Source organism: Stegodyphus dumicola, chromosome 8, assembly GCF_044657685.1.
Source record: "Stegodyphus dumicola isolate Sdum_Otavi_A_Nest chromosome 8, ASM4465768v1".
NCBI lineage: Eukaryota > Metazoa > Arthropoda > Arachnida > Araneae > Eresidae > Stegodyphus > Stegodyphus dumicola.
The window spans coordinates 23873106-23890466 of NC_140775.1; the positions used below are offsets into that span (position 1 = coordinate 23873106).

General features: G+C 34.2%; 1 long non-coding RNA gene across 2 annotated transcripts in view; it reads right to left on the bottom strand.

Annotated features, from left to right (window-relative positions):
* LOC118198856 (uncharacterized) overlaps positions 1–17361 on the bottom strand; it is a 468506-nt gene that overhangs the window by 390138 nt on the left and 61007 nt on the right. For both annotated transcript variants that reach the window (XR_015042504.1, XR_015042503.1), the window contains exon 2: positions 6121–6188. This is a non-coding gene — a long non-coding RNA (uncharacterized LOC118198856). The remainder of the gene's footprint in view (positions 1–6120; positions 6189–17361) is intronic.

The window sequence follows — 17361 nt, forward strand, 5'->3', positions numbered from 1 at the left end:
TTTATCGCAATAAGATGCGATGCGCAATTTTCGCACCGAAAATATTCTATGACTCACGCTAATAGCATAGATTGCAGTTTGCTGTCTTAATATATTTTTAGGCGAAATAGAGATACATAAAATGATCTTCGTTAGAATGACACAGCGATTTGGTTGATTTTCTAACTAGGGTTGGCACATTCTTTTGTTTTGTCAACCTATACGATAAATGAAAGCGCCGTATTTTGACAGCTTAGTTAAGCTGTATGTATTTACAGCTATCTTTCATTGAAACGTTAATTAGAAAGCATTAACGATGAAAACGGAATGAAATAATGACACGTATATTATTGCATTCGATGTTTTGACCTATTAGAACAGTTTTAAATTGCTCGATGCAATATTCTAGAATCTGAGAACGTAAACATATTTTCTTCAGCAATACCAATAAATAATATGGTATTTCTGAGGTTAAATACGTTATTTCAAAACAATGGAATAAATGCTTTGAATTCATTCATTTAAAAGATCCATAACGTAGAAACGTTTGAAGACGAGAAGTGAATTATCACTATGTCTTGTAAGGTAACACAGAGACTGAGATAAGGTATAAAGAACACCTCAATCCATCCGGATTATTTAACTCAAAAAAATTTAACAGGTAAAAAAAAATAGAACAGCTTTTTTTTTTTTTTTTTTTTTTTTTTTTTCTTACAGAAATATAGCCAGTAGTTATGGCTTAAATCAAAGATACTGAAATTGACTTTACTAAGTAAAGTAGGTTAGACTAACGCACAATAAAACTAAACGAGACCTTACAGATTTACCATCGTACGAGATAGACGTAAGGTGGTAAATTGGCTTCATGAAACCAAATTCGAGGAATTTCTTTCCCTTCTAGTTTGGTTGGCATAAAAGAATTCATTTGTTTTTCTGACATTTTCCTAGCAATTTTTATATGCACTAGAGCTCTAAATATCCGAAGCAGCAAACATCTCAATCCATCCGGCTATTCAAAAAAGCCAGATTTTTCAGTTGCCTTTTTCTGCGTAAAATAAACACCTGTTTGGTAAAGTATGAGTAAAAAATCCGTTTTCTCATTTGATGTGCAGTTCTCGATAATCTGACTTCGAACAGTCCAAATTCATTATAGTCAGGTTTGAAAATTTCAAAGTAAACTAAATTTTATTTTATAGCAAACTAAAATAAGTATAATAGCAAACTAAAAATAAATTCTACAAATTTCGTACACAGCACTGCTTTTAACATATTATTGATTTTTTTATTTAACTTATTAATGATATTTTTACTTTTAACGTCCAAGTGTCCTTTTTTGCACTGGTTTTGAAATTCATTTTACTGAAGTCGCCTGTAACATAGCAGAAACTAGACAGCAATTTGCATGAGGATTAATAAATGAATAACCATAAAAAATTACTGGAATGGTTGAAGCCTTCGAAAGAGAAGAGGAACACACTAAGGTAAAACTTAAATTAAGCAAAACAACAACGTTGCGTTTGACGTAGATTTTAACTGAAATGCTATCAATTTCGAGGGCGAGCAGGTACAGGTCTCTCTTCATCAGGAGAAAAAATACTTCTGCAAAGAAAGAAGAAACTGTATTTATTTAAGACTGAAGCCTCGTCATTGCAAACTGTCGAAGTTTATCCAGATATTGAACGTACTCTTACCATTTGTCAGATGGTAAACAATACAATTTGTTGCTACAAAGAAATGCATGACGAGAAAAGACCGAAGGAGAAAAATGTGCGGACATTGTCGATTTAACAGTTCTTAGGAAATAAAAAGTGAATTATGAAAGCATTCATTTTTAAAAAATTATTTCTAAAAAATGTGTGTTTATTAATCAATCGTGTTTTATTCATTGAAAAACAGAGATAACGTTTTTTTAACTAAGTATTATTTTGTGTGTGTTGTCTGTGTATTTACTCAATTATCTCAATTTCAAGCGGTCTGGTTCTAGAGTCATTAGGTTATTTCGTAGAAGAGATGAAAAATGAGCAGTGTCCTCGCTGAAACTCGAAACACGGACCACTCGAATACGCGCCGAGGGGGGCTGACCATTACACCACGAAGGCATGCTAAGAAGGCGGAAGAAAAGCCTTATATGGTATGCTGATGGAATTGATTACTCGGAATATCAGTAAAACACCAATACAGTATAGGAATACTGCATGGTATTACTGTAAATTTATTTCTGCAAAGATTATACGGGTTAGGAAATCAAATTGAGTTAATTAAGTAAAAAATGTATTGCACTTTATATTCAAGGGTAACCGCCCAGACGGGAAAGTAGTTAGTGACTCTGACTGCCGTACCGAAGGCCTCAGATTTGAATCCCAGAGAAGTCATGGATGTAAATTCTCTGTCCTTTCATAGGAGCCAACGGTAGCCCACCTATTAGATATCTCCATAATAGAGTGACCATCGCTTCTGGCCTTAGCATGGGCCAACGCTATAGCGAATAGTACCCGCCTTTGGAAATAAATATTCAAAAGTAAAATTACAGTTAATCATGAAAATCTAAAAAATAGTATATAGAAAGAACGCAACTTACACTAAAAGATTAGCAGGTGATAATTATCTGTAGATGCGTTACATGTGTGTGTTGTTACAGTAAAAATATCCTTGTTGCGAGAATCAATTAACTATAAAGTGTATTTATTAGTGTGCTCTTCTGAAAAATTTTCATAACAACAAAAATTTTAAGCGATTAATAATCTTTCTAAAAATGCTGTTAAAAGTGTAACGCTTGTTTTGACTAGAACGTTATTTCTTACACTGAATCATTCTATACTTTTACTATCTGATGTACTCCATCAGGAAATGCAAATTTAGCTAAGTTTAAATAAGAAGAGAGAACCTAAGTTTAGAAAAAGAATTTTGAGAACTTATGCCGGGAGCACGGGGATTCTAATTCTTTCGGCTAGAGAATTGAGCTGATTATTGGTGAGTTACCTAGTTACTTTAAGTTATGAGAGTGGGTGCTTTAGGATATGAATCAGTTTTTTAAATTTTTAATATTTAATTCGAAAATAATAATAAAATCTGAAAGGTTTCAGATTTTAAATTACGTCCAAAGGGCCTTTTTTTAACATTTTGTGTGTTACCTTTATTTATTAAATATCACATTCATCGCACTTAAACCATAAAATGCTGTTCAAGAGCAATATCGCAAAATAATTTTAAATTGAGCATATCTTTAGGATTTCCGATGCACAGTCTCTCGTGCTGGAGATAAAAATGATTTTTCTGTACACCGTTGCCATGGCTCGCTTTGAAATCCTTCAGTTTGTTAATCAAAAATTCGTTAAAGTTTTACAGAATATGAAATCGATAATAAAACAAATTCCAAATTTCAAATTTAGGCTTCCAGATGCCCATATTCGCAGTAGGATTAAGTCATTCAAAATTGAATGGCTCTAGGAACCGTTGTTTTATCACAATGCGAGAAACATATATACAATTATGTAGATTCTTCATTATTTAATTTCTTCAAATATAATAGAGGGAGATAATATTTGGTGGCAACAGTTCGAAAAGTGAAAGAGATATTTATAGTGATTCGACGCAAAATCGCAAAACGAAAACAATAGTCCCTCAGGAACAAAAGCCCCTTTGGACTAATAATGAAATATTATTGCATTCTGTGGCCGCATAGGAAAGAAAGGAAAAGAGAAAAAGAATGAATAGAGCGCAATGCGATAAACAGAATTGTATTTTATACCAGATTGACAAAATAATCTTTCGATAAAATTGATTTTGAAGACCCACCACAGTGTTGCCGCACTGAAAATAAAAACTTAAGTCTGAAGTTCGAAATGAAAATTTCCAGATATTTACAAAAACCTAGCTCGGCTAAAAATTCAAGAAAAACATCAATTTAAATCAGTTACCAACGCATATATAATCCAGCTTCTTCATAATATTATATTATTATCAGATGTTAACAGAAATGTGCGTTTTTTAAATATTTATTTAGTAAAAATTTCTCTCTTTAGTGATAGATTTTATTTAAATAACACTCGTAACGTTCAAATAGTTGAATCATATATGAAAGTGTATTTAAGAGCTGTTATATTAGTAACTGCAATATAGCAACTTACGAAAGGTCTTTGGAAATTGCTTTTTCGGAGTAACCATTACAAGAAAGTTCGAGGCATTTTCAGAATAGCTTCGCCCACTCGGTAAGTCAACACCTGTTCCAACCTCAAAAGTGCAAAATATGACTTGTGTCGATGTAAGACCTAGAAATAAAGAATGTACTATCTGTAAGTCGGAGATTATTTACTAGGCCTTTTAAACTTGAAAACTCTGATTTTAATTTTTGTTTACCGATGAATCAAAATATTTTATTCCAGCTTGGAAAAATTATCGTATCGTTTTTATACTATACAGATTTGAAAAATAAAATTTTGCTTTGTTGAAAATTTAGTGGCCGTAACATTCAACAGCTAACAAAACATTAAAACTGCTTGTCTAATGTAATGTAAGTAACATATACGCATGATATATGTTTCGTAAAGCTTTTAGGGTGCAAAAGTGTTTTAGTGTTCTGACTGGCTGAAGTACATAAGAAAACAAAATATTATGCAAAATGTTTTTTCTATAAGCTGAGTATGAAACAACTAACAATACATATCATTTTCAATATGACTCGATATTATACATGTAAATAATTATTAAAGCACATTTTTTGAATCCGAAAAATTAAACGGCTTAATTTATCAATGCCAGTGATTCAATGAAGCATAGGAAATATTTATATTGACATGCACATGTCTGAAACTGAAAGATTAGCGATATTTTTGTTGTGCACATAAACGGAGATAATATAATTAAACAAATATTAAATAAATAATATTATGAAAATTATAATTGACTTATTTTTTATAATAATCAATTTTAATCTTTATGTTTAAAGTTTCAAGCGTATTGTGCTTATTATTTTCCCTAAAATAATAATCACAATACGCTTGAATAATCACAATACGCTGTTCTAAAATGAAGATGCCACACTTGTCAGAAAGGCCTTCTTAATACACATATTTTGGTTAATTTTGACCCACAGCCATACATGGTTGCCGACGCCTGGATTAATCTATGCTATTGGTAATATTTTTAAACATCAGAAGTAAAACAGTTACCGTCTCTAGAGTGCAATATGGATATTTATGAAAAAAATGAAAGTGCGAGTTTTTTAATTATTATTATTAATTTCAAGTCCATTTACGAAGTTTTTAATAAAAAAAATTATAAAGGTGTTATAAAACGATTTGCCAAAAACCAAATTCTAAACTTTTATAAAACCGGTAACTTTTGAAAGAAAACTTTCGAGAAGACCAGTTTTAATATTAACAAACCTAAGACAAATCACTGCGGAAATATGAGAAAAAGACTTTTATATTTACAATAATATAAAATACAGGAACTCCATGAAAATAGCCTTGCTGAATATTTTTAAGACTATATATTTATCCATACAATGCACGGCGAGCAAACACGCTCAAAATGAGCTCAAGTCCTTTATCTCGGGCTGTTAATTTTCGGTCTTTTATGGCGGCTTCGAAATAGCTTTTTCTATGATCACAGCTGTCCGACATTTAAAACATTCTCTGCATTTATTTCTTGGCGCCGAAGTGAAGTGACTATATAACATGTACGCAGTATCTGATACAGAAAATAGACGTCAAACAAAATTTCCCAGTAATGTTGTAGCAGCTTTCCTTGGCACGCAGCTATAAAATATTGCTCATAATTGCGAAGAACGGCATAAAAGTTAGATACCGCATTTTGAGGGTTTAAGTGAGATTTACAGAACGAGAATGGAATTGCTACAAGCGGTTGCAAGCTTTCTCTGCTCATTTTAAAAGCCCGTAAAAGGATAATATTTGACTTGCAGTATCACTGTTAACACACTTTGTTGCAAGCTAAATTTATATTTATGATAGATTTTATTTATATTTTCTAATATTTTTATTTAAAATTTTATTTAAATCTGTGTTTTATTTCGGAGATTTTCTTTTATATCGACTTTGAAATTGTATATCAAGCACATTTTAAATGATGGGAGGAATTATAAATAATAAAAAAGTATTAAGTAATTATAATAGTACTTACAACACTAAATCTAAATTCTGAGTAACCTTCCTATACATGGCAAATGAATTCTCGTCCCGTCTTCGAATCTAGAAATACAAAGAGATTGCAACCAATGTAAAATCAATTAAAGCATTTATTTATACTTCTGCATATAAACTGAAATGTTTAACGGAACTTGTTACGAAAAACTAAAATGTTTAGCAGAATTAAAATGTTAGCTAAAACGTTTAACAGAGCACGTTACAGAAGCTAAAATATTTAATAGAATTTATTATAAACACTCAAATGTTTAATAGAACTTGTTACAAACGCTGCTTCTGTGATGCACTTATAAACTGAAAACTTAGAAATTGCGTTTTTGCTAAAACGCCTTTCAGCATATGAGCAAGCAAAGCCGAAACTCAACAACAAAATCACTGCACAGCACTGTAGAAAGCAGAAGTTAAAACGCTCCTGGCAGAAACTGCTAACACTCTTGCTCTAAATTTAGATTCTCACTCGCTATTTAATCTCGCTTAGTTTTCATTTTTGATGGAATTAACGGAAAAAAGAAAAGAAGGAAAGGTTTAACACAAAAAATAGCATGGTAAATGAGGTATACAATACACATTCAGTGGCAAAAACAGAAGAGGCTATTCCATTAGCGCGCAAGGCTACGACTTTGGAACTCTCATGAAAGAATCCCAAAATCGTCAAAGAGATGTCCCCCCCTTCTCTTGTATATCTCACATATCCTCTAAACATATATTGTATATTGTAGATATCTTACGTTAGAAATGCTAGAAATTAAAATTTATCAAAAATGCAATTTAGATTGGCTTACACTTTGAATACGGAATCAACTCGCGATTAACCGGTCTGTACAATGATCCATTCAGGCTCGACAGGAACTTAAAGGGCAATTCAGACTGGGATTTATCTGAGCTAACGGAGTCAGTTCCATGTGTTGACTAGCTCCGCTATGCCTGCAGTTCAGATTTTTTAACTCGCTGCGCTATGGGAAAAAATTGGTTTTGGAGATGGCTCAACCAAGTCAGTTGTCTCCGTTAGCTCAGGTAAATCGCAATATGAACGGCCCTTAAGGGTACTGTAAGGGTCAAGTCTGTCTGGAGCTGTGTGATCGCTCCATATTAAGTAATTATAAGGGTGATCCTCGGGATTTTTGGCCTCCTGGGATGAGAGACTATAAAAATAACCATGTACGGGCTACTAGGTCTGTTTAGATCTGTGTGGATCTCAAGCTGGTACAATATGGACAGAACAAAGGATTCTTCTTTCCTAAACGGACTGTAAAAGGGATTCAAAGCGGATTTTTTCGTGAAGTTTGTACATACGTATATATACCTAGCATAGCTCATAAACGATCAGATGTAAAACGTTGAAATTTTGTATATAGGGCTACTTTGACTCAAGGATAACTAATAATAATAATGACAAGGATAACTACTGTCCTGACTTTTCCTGGAAAAGTCTTGCAAGTTTCTTCCTTTTAGTCATCTTGGTAGAATACCATCTGAAACTAGCTAGATCCCTCCAAGAGAAAGGTTACCAGCCTAGATGGGATTTATTACAATCAGAAATATGTATATTAACAGTTACACTGAATATCAAATACGTGAAAAATTTTACATCCTGCATAGGTAACTGCATAGTATAAATGTCCAAGTTACGTAAGTTCATGACTCTACCATGATATGTAAGTCCATAATAATAATGGCATAAATGGAAGTCCTACAATATTCTTGTAATATAAGTTCTGATATATTTTAGAGTTTAATCGAAGGTGTTACCTGTTCCATTCTATTATATTGCGTCTATTAACTGAAACATAACGTACCGCACAATAGTTGATAATTTCACTTAGTTTCCTTTTAATTTTGCAAATCCAAATGAATGTCTACTCATTGCGGTAAAAACTTCTCTGTTGGTGACCAAAGGTGATTATTGGCTATTACAATTGCAGTTGACTACATGATGATCGTGATCGCCAACCTTAGCACACTTGACAGTATTCCAAATCTGCTAGCTCAAATCTTTTAAGACAATTTGGAAATAGGCGCATGACCAGTAAAGAATTTTGTTGTAAAACTATTGCACGCTTTAAGTTCTAAATTCACTTTCGGAAAAACCAGTGAGTTCGTCTTCCCGTTCCTATGTTATCCCATCTGTCATACCATTCTTGCTTCATTTAATTTTTTGTTTTACACTTTAGCCATGGAGATAGAAGATGCTTCCGGAATTTCCAACAAGTTTACATAATATGGATGCGAATTTATCTAGTTGAACTGCCATCTCATTTCCTTGTTTTTCTATGTGCGCTGAAACCCAGCAAAGTTATAGAACTGCTATAACATTTAGTTGTGCACCTCTCTATTTTACTGTAATCAGCAGTACCCAAATTGATTATGTTTAATTAAGTCTTTGGAGCCTAGTTGCAGGATTTTACTTGCAATCAGCAGTACCAAAAGTGTATGTATTTTTCCTAATGTACTCAAACTTTATATACACAGACACATAATTATAGAAATGTTTTAAATGACAAAAATGTTTTTCCAATGTCAAATTTTTAAAGAAAAGTTAATTTTTGACAAATTGTGAAATTTAACTTTTAATGCAGTCTCCCGTTTCCTATGCTTTCGTTTAGGAAAGTTTTATACTTGTTATGAAAAAATAAAATTATAAGAAATTTGACTCCCGTACTACAAAAATTGACCAGGATATTGAATTTCAAAATTTGAAATTTTTGATGTCATTTCCAACTTGCTTTGAGGAATTGGTTAATTAAATTAGAATAATTCGAAACAAGTAAGTGCAGCAAAAATGTGTATAATTTAATAGGCCGTACAAGGAAGTCATGTGATGTCCAAATCAGATTATCTTGCTTAATTTTAAATCGCATCAACCCAAGGTGGGTTTTTTTCCCCTTACTTTTTAAATAGCGTCAATATGTTAACAAGGTAAATGCAATCAATATCTTTGCTTCACTGTTGTCTAGCGTGTCCACTGGTAAAATGAATCATCATAGAATATTTAAGGAGACAGTATTGCATTCGTACTTCAGAAATTATTTTTTTAAAAACAGTAAATATATCCTATATCTTAAAACAAAGGAGCACACGGGTTCAAGAGAAATGGGTCTCCCCACTTCATAATACTATAACTGCACTCTGGCTTCTTCTTTGTAATCTCAGGATAACTACAGACACTTCATACGAGAGTACCGGTATTATTCAAGGTTTGCAGTATTAATCGAAATACTAAAAACAATGATAACTTCGGTAAATCGAGTTTTTCTGCATAATGCTCCATCTGGTAGACAAATGAGTTATTTGTAAAGTGAATACGTCTGCAAGCATACGGCTTTTCAAGTGGATACATGCAGTACCTCAGCAAATGGCGTCACCGCAAGAAAAGGCACAAATTGTTCTTTGGTATGCAGAACACAAATTCGTAGTAAAAGTGGCAACGGATGTTTCAAACAGTTTATAAAAGAAATCCACCCCAGAGGAAGAGCATGAAAAGTGGCACAAAACGTTTCTGGAAACAGAAAGTGTACGGAAAAGATCCGGAGGTGATCGGCGTTCACATTCTGATTCACGTGTGGAAAATGTTCGACAAGCTTTCGTTTGGAAGCCTCGTAGGTTCCAAACGAAAGCTTGTCGTTTTCAAACGAAATCGCCTCGTATAGATTCCAAACAAAAGCGCTTCGTATAGATGAAGAGATAGTTTTTTGTTTTTTATTTTAAGTTTACTTTCCTGTTTTAGTGCAATTTTACCTACAACTGTGTCTTTCTAAATAACGTGCTCCAAGTAGCTGACTTCATATTTTAGATCAAAAGCAAACTTCTCTTCTTAAAATTGTGTACAACACAAACTGCTGTGATTCTGCATATTTTATATCACTCTGTTTAATGACTAAAAACAGAAATATTTAAGTGTACACTTATTATCTCATTACAATATATTTCCATGAATTTCTTTAATTTTAGGGGGCAGACCTAAAATTCCTTAGACAATGTGATGCCTTAAGTAGCACACGTCACAATCCGTTCTGCACCTTCAAGCGTATCCAGCAAGGGACCCTTTCGCATGCCGTAATTCGCCTAATCCAACATCGGCGAAGCACTACAGGGTATCCGAATCAAGCGTACCTATATATGCATGCCTCTTCAGTTTTCGATGCAGCTGATCATGAATAGTTAGTTGATCGTGGTAGAGATAATTCAGAAGTTGCCCACCTGATTGACTGACGAGGGTTCCAAACGAAAGCTTTTCGAACATCTTCCACACGTGAATCAGAATGTGAACGCCGATCACCTCCGGATCTTTTCCGTACACTTTCCGTTGCCAGAAGCGTTTTGTGCCACTTTTTTATGCTCTTACCCTGGGATGGCTTTCTTTTATAAACTGTTTGAAACATTCGCTGCCACTTTTACTACGGATTTGTGTTCAGTATACCAGAGAACATCTTGTGCCTTTTCTTGCAGTGACGCCATTTTCCCGTTTGCCAACTCAACAAAAGCGCAGACGCGAGAATATTGTCTCGCGTCTAAAAAAAAATATTGTATTCAGAAAAAATATTGTATCCAAACTCTACGAATTCAGCTCCCACATGTGGCCAACATCGCCCTCGTAGCACTAAAACTTTGTTTTTAATCGACTGTTCAAAATAGGTAGATTCGGACACCTTGTAGTAGCACTAGCAATTCTATCCCGGTTCAAATCCCGGTGAATAAGCTGGTTGTTTGGGAGTTCGCGAGTTTTTCTCCTTGTGTAACCTCCGTGAATAAGTGATGAGTGATGTGCGATTATGGCAAAGCCTCGAGGGCTATCTGCTTAAGGAGAGGATGCCTTCGTGGAGGACTTTCTATGGGAAACTGGCTCGTATACACGTTACACATGGGGAAAACCATGAAAACGCCCATGCAGCCATCCCGTTCGCGGGATTCGAACCTCGGACAGAACTACCAGTGTTCAGCGACTTTACCGCTCGGCCGCTGGTGGGCCGTGTACCTCCGTGAATATGAGCCGATCATCCCATAAAAAGTCCTCCACAAAGTCATTCCTCACCTGAAGTAGATAGCTATTGCTTGGATTAACCAAACCATTGCTTAATTTTTATTAGTGGACGAATATAGGGAAAAGAGAGGATAGAACAGTTTTTAAATAAAGTTCAACTAATAGTAAAACTTGATATAATTATCAAAATGTTTACATCGTTATTGTTTGAACAACTTCAGCGATTATCCGATTATGATCTAATCAACTGCGGAAAAGTATATTCCATGCATATTACTCTGTCTCTCACGTAAAAAAAAGTCTCTATTTCAATTATCTCTCTTAGGCAACATGTAGATGTTGAAAATAAGAATCCCAGGTACGGATAATCGTTCATCCGACAATCGCGCAATTCGATAGACCTCATCACTCATTTATTGTAGCTGAGATAACAACAAAAAGAAGAATCTTTTATTGTCTGTTTCTTCCAGACAAGAGTCTGCTTACATTAATAATAATCGAAGAGGAGTAAAGAGTACGAATTCTCGGCTTAGGTAATTTGAAAGAGACATGTAAAAATTCATTCAACGATGATTGATTAAAACTGGCTTGAACAGTAACGTTCAGTCAATGGACTTAATAACATGTTATTTGCTTTTGTCTTTCGAGTATGATTGGAAAATGGAGTGCTTTCACTGGAAAATTTAAGCGAATTGAGATGTAAGAATATGCACATAAAAAATATTATTTTGGAAATTTGAATAGTAGCGATGACTCATATTAACTGAGAATTTAACTTCACAATAATGCTATTTAAATTTGAGAAACTCATATAGTAACTTCAGATATTAATACAAAATGCTAGCAATTCATTTATGTATTTCGTAACTTTTCGCACTCTTTTAATCACTTTATAAGGTACTTTTCCCGCCTTCTTAGCATGCCTTCGTGGTGTAGTAGTCAGTACACTCGGCGCGTATTCGAGAGATCCGAGGATCGAGTCTCGGCGAGGGTATTGCTCATTTTTCATCTCTCCTGCTTCGAAATAAAATAATTTCCCTACAACTTTATTATTAAAAAAATAAAGAGCGAATTTTTTTTCCTGAATTTCCGTATAAATAAAAAAGGGGGAAACCTTTTAGGTTTAAAGCTTTAAAGAAGGATAGCCAACAGTCCCCCCATATCCGTTAAAAGTTACATCGCACAATACAGGCTCGATGAGTTTCTTATATTCTTAATTTTTTATCGAAAATGGTTACTATGTTCTATTTTATGAGAGTTTTCATTTATCCTATCGGTAGACATTTGCTTCTACAACCCGAGTACTATTGCATTTATATTGCAAAAAGCATTTTGTGAGTTGGTGTGTTTATTGATTTATATTAGACACATATATAATAAATAAATTGGTTATGTATTATATAAATTAATCTCATAAAAATATTAATAATGTCAGCATTAATTCTAACGTGGTCTTGATAACTGAAACTTCTTTATTCTTTGCGTCAGTATTGGTGAAGTGTGCTTGGAATGTAATCCTACCCCGTAGTTTTGCTCAACCATTCTTTTTTTCTATGGCACCTATCTCTTATATGCAAATCAAATGTAAGCATTTTTTGCTGAAAGCAGTTTTTATAACAGATCTCATTTAATATTTACAGTGGAAGCAAGAAGAACTAAATTTAGATTCAATAAAAAATATAACCCAAACTATTTCTTATATGTAGTCATTTACATTTCAAGATAAGACAGTTCGACTTACTTGGAAATTTAACTGATATATGTGTAATGTGTAACTCCTTACGTTCTGATCCACGTAATTAGTTTTCTGAAAAACTGACAACAATTGAAGCAGTAAGATTTCTCTTCGCTCTGAGTTCAGCTGCTGAAGATTTTGTTTATGTAAGCAACTTTACTGCCAATAATGATGGGTACATGAAAAATTAACTTTGTCGTTGCAATACAAAATAATTGAACGAGTGTTTATATTTTCATTTTTAGAAATTAATCTAAAATAAGACTTTTAAATACAAATTATCTAAGACCCCTTACATTAAGTATTAGGAAAAGAACTTTTCGGAACTAGAACAGTATTAGCGAGAATCAAAATAATGATATTTTTGTGAAATTTTTGCCATTCCTTTTATTTTGTACTAAATAACAAATTTTGTAAAAGTATATTTGCTTAGATGCTGTAACAGTCTAGTACAACACACGGAATATCATTAAAGGAATGAGAGGAAATAACATCACATTTTTTCAATATAGAAAACTTCCAAAAAAAAATCTGTTTCGGAAAAAAAAAAAAAAAAAAAACTAGAATGGAACTTGAAGTAAAATACCGATAATAAAAGATACAGCGGGAAAACTGATCCATTTTTTGCCGAAATCAATGCCAACTTCTGCGTAGGTCCTTGTAATTTATCACTTTTTTTAATCTTTAGGTTTATCTTTATCTTACATTGTTAATCTAGATGCCGTACGATGTGGAAATTAACAGATGGTGCTGTCCAAGATACAAGGTTTTCTAGTTTAAAAAAAAATATTGCGAAACTTAAAACTCCGAATAGTATAGAAAATTCATTGTCTACCACCATATAAAAATAAAGTTTTCACTGTGAATCTCAGCAGAAATTTCAGTGAAGTTAGTATGAAAATAAACTCAAAAATTATAAAATACGGCACCATATATAAATGATCTCTTGAGTTTAATGTATTAATTTTAAGTGTAGTTATTCTAAATTGCTGGGCTTTAAGAGTCCAGGTAATTGTGATAAGATATATGACTCTATGATATCTTTTCCGGTAATTACATTTAAAATCCGTAAATCCGAAAGTCTTGGTACAGTGGAAGAAAGAATCGTTTCCTGAGATTCTTCTGAATACCTTTTCTGTGAAAACCAGAATGTAGTAGTCAATGTGTTCTTGCAAACATCAACAGCAACTTTTTCAAAACTCAAGTTATTCATGTCAGAGTACAGAATGCACAAAACGCAACTTGAGGATATATTGTACTTAATGCTGTAATAAATTCTACACTGTATATTCTGGAGTATTTGTGTACCCAGCGTCTTTGTGTACAATAGCCATATACCTTGATCCATGCATAAATGCTTCTGCAACAGTCCATAGCCTATGGAAGCAGTAACAACTGCCACAGGTACAAAAAAAGCAAACTTTTTATAATCATGTGTGTTTCTGGAAAATAATGGTTCAGTTTCAGGCCGCAAGTGTCATCACTGCTGCGAGTATCCTGATTGTTTCTAGAAAGTAATTATTCAGTTTCATGCCACAAGTAGCATGAGTACTCCGATAAGAATATCTCTGAAAGCAAGTAAAAGAAGATACGTGTCCCATATCTTGTTACGTGTTTTCTATAAGGTCCAACGTGTGGAAACTAAACTGACAGCAGGCATGCAAGCTCATTTAAAAGGTCTAAGATAAACTTTAAAGGTAGGTGAAGAATGCAAAAACAAATCATTTTTACGTAACAGCATGTAGCAGCAAACAGCATTCGAGGGTGCTACGGATGAAGAAAGAATAAAATATAAATGAACACAAGTAATGCAATATGACATATTTATTAGATTTATTGGATGTTATTTTTTAAACTGAGCAATCTGTAGCTCGATCTTTATGCAGCAATGCCGACAAATTTGGTAAAATAATGATGATTTGGGAAAAAAGATTTCATGAAATAAAACTTCTCCGAAAGTTGACGATAAGCGATGTTCTAGTCTACACAACTGAGATTTTGCATGAAACACTGGTCAAATTTGAAAACACGAATATTTGATTAGGTAAACAACAGCATCATCAGCAATTGAGTCTCTCGCATTGCCTTAACATGCGTTACTTGTAAAGTTATTTTAGCTTCATCAATCGAACACAACCGCCGCTCTCCATGAATTTAGAAGCCGTAACAATGTGTCTATATCAATTAATGCATTGAAGGACATGATTTAGAAGTTTGAAGAAACAGGATCTTAGCAGTTCGTTTTGGTATGGGGAGGAAACAGGTATCAGAACAGAGTTACTGATGTCGAGACTCCAATCATTGATGGCATCCATGGTACCATTTTATATAGTACCAGTATACGCAAATAGCGTGACAACTGGATTTGAATATTTCAATTGGTATGGTAAATCTTGCGAAAAGTTCTTTTCTTCTACCGATACAAGATAAACCATGTGCAAGAATTAAAACCCGAAGGTTATGATAATCGAATGGCATTTACTCTGACATTTGTTTCTAGGATGAAAGCTGACTGTGTTTAGCCGTGGAGAATTCTGTGGAAAGATGAGGTACTTTTTCACCTAAATGGGAATGTTCAGCTCACAGTTCTCTAATATGGCCATCCGAATAATTCCATGCAGTTCAGGAATTTCTATTGCATTCACCAAATATGATTGTTTGGTGCGGCTTTACAAAAGATATTAATCAGCAGATCATTCTTTTTCAAAAACATTGCTGTAACAGAACCACAGTATCCACAAGCCACGCATCGTTACCACGCAAAGGTATATCCTGTTATGCTGACTAGTTTTGTCATTCCATAACTTTAGCAGAGGCAGTTGCTGGATTAGGTAACTTTTATGCAGGATGGTATACCACCGCATATTTATCTGTCGGTACAGCAGGTGTCGCGATATCGGTTTACAAAAGAAAAGGACATAAGCTTCTTTTTTTCCACTCGCATGACCTCTTCGCTCCCTGTGACTTTTCTTGTGAGATTATTTGAAGTTCATGTCTATCTTTGTGGAGTCCCGACCTCAACTACCTTAACGGACAACATATCACGGGCTTCCCTGAGCATTTCTGTTGACATGTTACATTCGCCTATAGAGAGAATGTTGTGTACAGGGTGAAATGTGTGATCCACGAGAAGGTGCTGATATTGTATAAAGTCTATGCCCTCGCAAAGAAAGTGCTTTTATTGCATTATATCTTCCTGTAATTGTTTGGGGCAGTTCACTTGCTACATTAAAGTCGTGATGCACTGGAATTTATCACTAATTCGTCTAGTTCTCAGATATGTCGACTACAGATGCCTTTGAGTAGTGCAAGTTCAAAAACAAACTCCACATACATGTTCTTCTGTTTTCAAAGCGAGTATCCAATGGCAATATATGCCTTGCCACTCATGTATCGGCGAAGATGTTAACGCAACACAGAAAATTAGAGCTGTTAGAGTCATTTTTGAAAACCCAGCGTCTCGCTGATCAGAAGATAACATCAGGACACGTCCACAAATTTTGTCGTAGCTAGAAGCGTAGCATTCAGCTGTCGCTGGCATGGACCCTGGGCAGCTTATAGATGAATTTCCCCTCGAAAAAGTTGCAGGGTCTCCCAACCCTCTACCCTACCACCAATCCACTCGAGATGTTTTGGGCTCATCTTGTATTTCAAAACTGCAGCCAAGATTTTATACACTTACAAATATCCAGGTCTTCTCTGGGATTATAGTACGGGGCTAACGAAACGCCAGCCAACAACGCTAACCACTGTATCGATCAGGATCATGAAGTTATTGCATGTAGAAAGGATGTAAGAATTTTTTGTGTAATACTCATCACATACTGGAATGAGATATACAAATGTGATACAAAATTTCCCATACGTTTGCAAGGGGATTGCATTGAGTCTAGTGTGCAACATTCAGCTGTTTCTTCCATTGTATATCTGTGTATCATTCGATTCCAACCCCAATGGCTATTGATATTCAAAGGTTATGGACTATTGGAATATGGGCTATCTGCTTAAGGGAAGGAATGCCTTTGTAAAGAAACCTTCTAAGGAAAACTAGATAGCATTCTTGTTATAAGGAACTGGGTCGAATCACCAGTATTCAGCGGTATTAACCACTCTGCCACTTGTGGAGCTTGATAGCGAAGGTTCTTTTGACGGTGCACTGGACTGGAAATCGTTTTCAAAGCAAATGCATCGCGGCTAACCCGTTTCCATTCTTACTCCATAAATAAATTGTGTATTAGCTGGGTCAGTTTATAATAGTGCACTCTATTCTGCAACGTAAGATCCTTGAATAGTAATGATTCACGCGGCCCAAAACAATTTTTTGGCAAACAAGGCTCTTTAGCATACAAGGAGGACATTTGCGGTACCTGGGTAAAAATGCATTGTTTCTCCATTCCTAACCTGCTGTTATAATTTGTTTAAGATTTTTTTAAGATGTCATCCTGGATATAACATGAAAGTTTAATCCATTGTGTAATTTTGATATTATCAATATATGATTAAAA